This window comes from Leguminivora glycinivorella, chromosome 24, assembly GCF_023078275.1.
Source record: "Leguminivora glycinivorella isolate SPB_JAAS2020 chromosome 24, LegGlyc_1.1, whole genome shotgun sequence".
NCBI lineage: Eukaryota > Metazoa > Arthropoda > Insecta > Lepidoptera > Tortricidae > Leguminivora > Leguminivora glycinivorella.
In genome coordinates, this window is record NC_062994.1 from 11,383,812 (window position 1) to 11,392,890 (window position 9,079).

The window sequence follows — 9,079 nt, forward strand, 5'->3', positions numbered from 1 at the left end:
CGTAAATATTTGTATAATGCACTATTTATAGCGTCATGCGACATTTTTGACCACTTAGTGACATCCTACTTAGATTACATCGAAATAATAAATAATATTTTATTGAAATAATATGAATATGACGTTATTCAATGTTTATGCGATCTACAGATAACTATTTAATAACTATATTAAGTATAACTTAGATCTTTGATAATGATAATATTTTATTGCTATTGCGTGGAGAGAGCGGCCGTCAAGCTATTCGGCGAGCAGACCAGTTTAATGAGAACTGGATGTATTTTACTAAAACATATCAATTAAAATGTAAGATCGTGCGACTTTCGACCCGGAGGTTATGTGCGAAAAGTCATTTGATATTTGCCAGTCGCTTTTCGGTGAAGGAAAACGTCTTGAGGAAACCGAACTAATCCCAATAAGGCCTAGTTACCCTTCGAGTGCCTTCAGGTTGGAAGGTCAGAAGGCAGTCGCTTTCGTAAAACTAGTGCCTACGCCAAATCTTGGGAATAGTTGTCAGTGCGGACCCCAGGCTCCCATGAGCCGTGGCAAAATACCGGGATAACGCAAGGAGGATGATGTAAATATTAACCTGAAAATACTCGTGTTATTTACGTTTATGACTATTTAGTTGAATTTAAATTGTCAAAATTGAGGTTCAAAAGTTTCAAGCCTGTGTCGAGAGATGGCAGTCTATGCACTGTGATTACACATTTTACTTTGACAGTATCTCTCTATTGATTTTAGTCCACTCATGGTTTAAGCTAGGAACATACTACGCGGACGTCCGCGCGACCGCGACCGATGAGTGTGCACGGCCTTCAGGACGTTCCTTCGGCTGACCAAAACATCCAGCGAGCCAGATTTCGATCGGACGCCCGTGCGCTCAAGGCCACGTCCACGACCGACGACCGATAGTTTGCACGGTTAAAGCTAGGAACATACTACGCGGACGTCCGTCGTAAATCGACCGCGACCGCGACCGATCAGTGTGCACGGAACAAAACATCCAGCGAGCCAGATTTCGATCGGACGTCCATGCGCTCAAGGCCACGTCCACGTCCGTCGACCGATAGTTTGCACGGTTATGTGTATTTCCATTGTCCAGATTCCCGTCCGCGGTCGATTTACGACGGACGTCCGCGTAGTATGTTCCTATTGTTCCTAGCTTTATCGAAGCAATTTTTGTCCGCGTTCACATCGCCCTAACTCTGTAAGTCGTATTAATACTTCGCAACTCTTAATACTTACTTAATAAGGAAATTTACGACGCTCATGGACGTACATGTGTTTACCCTTGGCCTTGAAATTTGGAGTGATCATGCCCATGACTTTATTTATTTATTTAGACTTTATTGAACGACACAAAATTGTACAAATGGCGGACTTAATGCCTTAAGGCATTCTCTATCAGTCAACCATTGGATCAAACAGAAACTTTAGTTAGTTCAGGATTGTCAATATAGAGATGTGACAAGAAACACAAATCAAATTACCTATGTATCCAAAAAAGAAAATGTATATATGAGTGTATAACACATAAATATATAGCTTATATATAAGTGTATATATGAGTGTATAACACATAAATATTAACTTACATACAAACTATAAATATATAACTAAATATATGTCGGATCGTGGGCGTATCATACCGGAACCGTTGTCAGGACCTGCCGTAGTTGTTTATGAGGGCTTTTTAATGAAATACCATGTCTATATCACAGAATTTACTGCACAAAACCGATTACACATTAAATCACATTATAAACTACATTCCGCCTATTATTTCGAGCAAACCGCCGGATTAGACCGATGAATCTCCAACAACGCCAGCACTCCTCAACCATTTCCACTGCAGATCGATTGACAGCCTCCAATAATCTGTTTGTCATCTGTTTTTCGATTCTGTTCTTTTAGACAGTGGCGTCCTCTGTGACGTTTTGGCAGAACTCAGTCGAATACCAGCCAGGTTGTACAAAGTTGTAAAACCCTTGTTTGCTCTATTTGTCAAATATAGCGTCATAAAAGGTATCTTAAACCACATTTTGGTCATTCTCCGACATATATAATGTATCCAAGTATAAGCAATTTGCAGATAATTTATCCTTGAGTTTGTTAGAGAGGTGTATACGGGCATTTTCAGAATTTGGGACCCCCCAATTAGCGTAAGTTGTTAACAAAAATTAACTCACTGTCAGTTTTGTGACGATAATTAAGCATGAACTTTCAATAAAAATATTGTTTTTGTGTTAATTACATAAACTTTAAGCGACAATCTACACTGAGAATGTGAAAAAAGTATATGTTTAGACAGATTTTATGCTTAATTGTCGACACAAAACTGACAGCGAGTTAATTTTTGTTAACAACTTACGCTAATTGAGGGGTCCCAAATTCTGAAAATGCCCGTACGTAAGTAACATGCGTTTAAAAGAAAATTTATACCGACTTTATATCGTTCTGGTAAAATTTACAAATTGAAAATTTATTCCAAGAAAATAGAACATTTTAATAAAAGGTAACTTAAAATAAATATTTACAAATAAACTAACTATTAAACCCCGCTCCTTACCGTTTCTGGTGCAAAAGTACCCATAATACTTATGGCGTTACCCCTTTGGATGGTTATGGATAACTTTTGCAGACGTAGGTTTCGTTATTACTAAACTAAAATGGAGTTGGGCGGGACATGTTGCTAGGTAGAGTGATGGCAGGTGGACCAAAATGTTAACGGAATGGTGGCCGCTAACCAATGTAAGAAGTGCCTGGCATCCGTTGGCCCGTTGGGTCGACGACATCCGAAAAACTGCGGGTCACAAGTCACAACTGGATGAGATTAGCCCAGGACTGGGAGAAGTGGCGTACTATTGTAGAAGAGAGGCCTATGCTCAGCAGTGGGCGATAAAAGGCTGATATGATGATGATGATGATGTTTGCACCAAAAACGATTCAGACGGGATTTTCAAATTGCCCCTATACCAAGGATCATATAGTGGAAGTGCTGGCGGCCTAGCGATACTTTCAATCCGAGGTCGCGGGTTCGAACCCCGGCTCGTACCAATGAGTTTTTCGGAACTGTTCGAAATGTCATTTGATATTCGCCAGTCGCTTTTCGGTGGAGGAAAACATCGTGAGGAAACCGGACTAATTCCAATAAGGCCAGGCAGCGGTGTGGTAGGGCACACAAAGCGGAATATCATTCGCTATGCCCTACCTCCTACGACAATACAATGCATTAGAATAGTCATTGCCAAAATTTAACCTAAATTGCATGGTCGATTTCTACGACACCCCATGGAGGAAAGGAAAATGTGGCAGGCATTCACCTAAGTATCACAAAAACAGACCGAAGTGCAAAATTTGTCTTAAACTACATTCGAATCTATTTTTTATTCCAATATTTACAATTGCAATATTTGCAATTTTGCCTGTGTGGTGACGGGTTAAGAATTTCACCACCCCCTTTCTTCCCGTGGGTGTCGTAGAAGGCGACTATGGGATATGGGTTAAATTGTGGCGTAGGCGAGAGGCTGGCAACCTGTCACTGCAATGTCACAGTTTCGTTTTCTTTCAACCCCTTATTTGCCAAGAGTGGCACTGAAGCTTTAGTAGTTTCATGTGTTCTGCCTACCCCTTTATGGGATACAGGCGTGATTGTATGTATGTATGTATGTATTTGACTCGAACTAATATTGGAATCTTTCGCTTGCTCGGGTATCAATCTTGGCACTTGCGGTTAAATAAGAACCTTGTAGAACAAATAACTCATCATCCTCCTTGCGTTATCCCGGCATTGCCACGGCTCATGGGAGCCTGGGGTCTGGCTTTGACAACTAATCCCAAGATTTGGCGTAGGCACTAGTTTTTACAAAAGCGACTGCCATCTGACCTTTCAACCCAAAGGGTAAACTAGACCTTATTGGAATTAGTCAGGTTTCCTCACGATGTTTTCCTTCACCGAAAAGCGGCTGGTAAATATTAAATGACATTTCGCACATAAATTCAGAAAACTCATTGGTGCGAGCCGGGGTTACTAATGCAAACAACAATTATTTAATAATAAATAGTTATTTGTTCTACAGGGAAGCAAAATTTACAAATTGAATATGGCCGCTATACCAAGGATCTTAGTAGAAGCGCCGGCGGCTTAGCGGTAAGCACGTGCGACTTTCGTTCCGAGGTCGCGGGTTCGAACCCCGGCTCGCACCAATGAGTTTTTCGGAATTTATGTGCGAAATGTCATTTGATATTTGCCAGTCGCTTTCCGGTGAAGGAAAACATTTTGAGGAAACCGGACTAATTCTAATAAGGTCTAGTTACCTTCGGGTTGGAAGGTCAGATGGCAGTCGCTTTCGTAGAACTAGTGCCTACGCCAACTCTTGGGATTAGTTGTCAAAGCGGATCCCAGGCTCCCATGAGCCGTGGCAAATGCCGGAATAACGCAAGGAGGATGGTGATGGTTCAGAACAGGCATCTATAATAGTACATACTTCTATTGGGGCTGATATTTAAATTACAATTAATGGAATAATCGCGATTATTAGTAAACAAGCAAGAATAGTTGGATAACGATCGTAACACCGGAAAATCTATTAAAAGTATTTACGCCATTTTTCAACTTCTGTCCCTCGGCGGTGCGCAGTACTGGGCATAAGCGACTGGCGATCTAGGATTCACATCAGGGTAGGTACTCGTACGTAGCCAAATGGCACAAACGCTCGTAGATAATATCTCTATTGCGTATTGGCGCGTCAGAACCAGACTACCTTTCGCGTCGTTTCGTTTTCATTTTGCGTCGCAGAAATGCTATTCGGCTATCGGTGGGCAAACTTTTGTCATTGTGGACTAAAATTTGATGGCATTTTAGAGGCGGGCCTGATTTACACCAAAAGTGCATTTTTACTGCAGCACCGGTCATATCGCACACTATTTTGAAGGTATGTATTTTAAATTAACTTACATACAAACTATACCTAAACAAAAACCGGCCAAGAGCGTGTCGGGCCACGCTCAGTGTAGGGTTCCGTAGTTTTCCGTATTTTTCAAAAATTACTGAACCTATCAAGTTCAAAACAATTTTCCTAGAAAGTATTTATAAAGTTCTACTTTTGTAATTTTTTCATATTTTTTAAACATATGGTTCAAAAGTTAGAGGGGGGGGACGCACTTTTTTTCCTTTAGGAGAGATTATTTCCGAAAATATTAATATTATCAAAAAACGATCTTATTAAACCCTTATTCATTTTTAAATACCTACCAACAATATATCACACGTTGGGGTGGAATGAAAAAAATATCAGCCCTCACTTTACATGTAGGGCCCCGGGGTGCCCCTAATAAAATATTTTTTTCCATTTTTTATTTTTGCGCTTTGTTGGCGTGATTGATATACATATTGGTACCAAATTTCAGCTTTCTAGTGCTAACGGTTACTGAGATTATCCGCGGACTGACGGACGGACGGACGGACGGACGGACGGACGGACGGACGGACGGACGGACGGACGGACGGACGGACGGACGGACGGACGGACAGACAGACATGGCGAACTATAAGGGTTCCTAGTTGACTACGGAACCCTAAAAAGACCCATTATTTAAAAACGTTTTCATTATATTTTTATTTTAGAAAAACTATACCCATAATAAAAAAAACTCTTTTTTTGGATAAGCTAAATACAAAATGTTGTGGTTATTAAGGTAAAACTTAAATAAAAATAAATAATAAGCTAAAAGGTCTTGAAATTTAATTACAATAAAAACCGGAAGAAATAATAACATAATAAAACTATTTAAAACTTAATACCTAAAAAATTTGGCCCAAATCGCCGTCAATGTCCATGGTGCCCAGAAGGCTGGCAGCATTTCCACGCTGTAAGGCGATACTAATTCGTTGCGCGAAATACTGGCCAGCCCTCTGGTCGCCTGAGGCACTTATCCCCATGGCCCCAAGGTCTCAGCACCAAACGCCGCAAATATGTAGCTGGTTCCTAGGGGCGGCATATTTGCAGCGTTTAAGGCTAATAAAAACTAATAAAATAACTAACCTAACCACAAAATTAAAATTTTGAAAAAACCCCCGATCGCGACATAGTATCCGAGTATACGACATCGATTTTCATGAAAAATGGCTAAGAACACTCCCGATTAACTCATCTTTCAGACAAAAAATTAAATCTAAATCGGTTCATCCGTTAGGGAGCTACGATGCCACAGACAGGCACACACACAGACAGACAGACAAACAAACAGACAGACAGACACGTCAAACTTGTAACACCCTGTCGTTTCTGCGTCGGGGGTTAAAAACTAATCTAAATTAAATACAGCCGACTTATCTGAAACCGCTACCGCCTATAACATAGCCTATATCGGCCGCATAGCCTATATAAGCGGCGGAGTCGCTAAGGCCGCCAGTTCCCGCCATAAATGCTCTCGCACTCATTATTACACTGTAATTACAGAAAATTCGACTTTAGAATCATGCTGTAATTTATCACTGATTATATAGTTAACAAACTCGACAAATTTAACGGTACATAACTCATTATCATTCATTTATAAATTCATCATTTTCATCATTACATTATTTCGCAAATTTCATCATTTTATATATGCATACGGAAAAAAAAAGAACTTATTAATTGAATTCAGCCACCCGAATCTTATTATACAATATTTAAATAAATAGTAAAACTTCGAATGTTAAAGTCAGACAACTTTTAATTTTATATAACTTTAATACGAGTATAACAGTTTAGCTAGCTACCTTAATTTATTTTTAATACAACTTTGTTTATGCAAGGAACTAGGTTTATAATTAAGAACTTAATGCATTATACTTATATTTAAAAAAATGATGCAATATTTGAACTTGAAAAAATAATTATAGATCAAATTAAAGCGAAATAGTAAATAATAAATACAAAGTAAACTCGTTTAAACAGTTCTAGTGTGTATAAAATATGAAAAGAAATCATTTCGTCGATTTATTAAACATTTATGATTCAAAAACCAACAAACAAACGTCGATTCTTCGCCAGCTTCGGTAATCAAGTTAACCGTATGAAATTACTTTGCACTCTTGCAAATAGAATGCAACTTAGCTACCTATTCGTTTTTGAAATATCAAGGGAGCCTGGTGGTATGTTATGCTGATTGTCCTAATAGTTATTTGTTATACAAGGGGGCAAAGTTGTATTTTAACGCCGAGTGTGGAATTGAAAACGAGCAAGTGAAAGGATTCGAGAATAGTTGAACCCTGAACGAGTTGCGAGAATAGAATCCTGAACTTGCGAGTTTTTTTAACACACGAGAAGTAAAATACATTTGCACCCGAGTGTAACACAAAACTTTTCCCTCACTATAGCGAGGAAACTACAACGCAAAAAATGCGTTTATCACTGCTTCCAGTAGTTCCACAGGTGGTAAATCATCTTTATTACTAGATTCACCTACTTTTATCAATTTTAAAGCAGTTAATTTGACTTTATTCAAGGTCAAATTACTTTACCCACTAGTGGATAAAATGCGTTTTTACCCGCTGGTATTAAAGGACAAAACACGTGTTTCCGAGCTATTTCAAGTAAAAGGTACTACATTATCTCTTTTCATAAGGATATAATTTTATTAAGTATGTTATATAAAATTATTCTCAACTAGCTACCCGCCCCGGCTTCGCTTTGGGTACTATACCTACATGTAAACCTTCCTCTACAATCACTCTATCTATTAAAAAAAACCGCATCAAAATCCGTTGCGTAGTTTTAAAGATTTAAGCATACATAGGGACATAGGGACATAGGGACAGAAAAAGTGACTTTTGTTTTATACTATGTAGTGATTTATACTATGTAGTGATGTAGTGATAGTGATAGTGATAGTGATAGTGATGATTATACGACATTCTTATACAGTTTGAGTCCCCACGATAAGTTTAAGAAGGTTTGTGTTGTGGATAATTACCAGATAATGATATATATATTACTACTTTTCCCGCGGTTTCACTCGCGTTAGAAAGAGACAAAAGTAGCTTATGTCACTTCCATCCCTTCAACTATCTCCACTTAAAAATCACAGCTTGGGCCCTGCCCTGCTGCTGGCGGCACCCTAGGTTAGGTTTTTTACAATATGTTTATATGTTTTTATATTTTATTTTTATATACATATTGTAAAATACCTAGCCTAAGAATGAAAATAAATACTGAGATATTTCCAAAAACGGCTTTTTTTCATTGTGGCGCAAAAAAGGCGTGATACTCAATATTGGTAGCAATTAACCAAAAAAATTAAACGGTCCGAGATAGATTATTTCATTATTATTCAGATTCTCAAGTTTCGTTCCGATTGATTAAGTTTTGAAGGAGGAAAGAGTCGAGAGCGGAACCTCAATTTTAAACATTTTTTTGAAATATCTTTTGACTGAGTTGTTCTTAATGGACAATTTTTTTCCATAAATCTAGTTAATAACATTTGTATATTTAACTAAAATTCCCAAGTTGAAAGGGGGGGGGGGGGGGGGGCTCCTTTCCATTTTAGCATTTTTCGCTACCGTATCCTCTTATGCCTGTGTGGTGACGGGTTAAGAATTTCACCACTTTCTATATACTACGTCGGTGGCAAACAAGCATACGGTCTGCCTGATGGAAAGCGGTCACCGTAATCCCAGAACGCATGCAACGCAAACAGTGTCACATGCGCGTTGCCACCCCATTAGAAACTTGTACATTCCCTTTTGCTGTGTTAAGTACACAGCAAAAAGGAGTGTACAAGTTCCAAGGAGGGTTTTTTCTTTCCGTGGGTGTCGTAGAAGGCGACTATGGGATATGGGTTAAATCGTGGCGTAGGCGAGAGGCTGGCAACCTGTCACTGCAATGTCACAGTTTCGTTTTCTTTCAACCCCTTATTTGCCAAGAGTGGCACTGAAGCTTTAGTAGTTTCATGTGCTCTGCCTACCCCTTTATGGGATACAGGCGTGATTGTATGTATGTATGTATCCTCTTATTGTGCCTAAGCGATAATGGCACCTTCTGCTTCAGAATGGCACATTTATGACGTGTTTGAAAGATAGTTCCGGTAA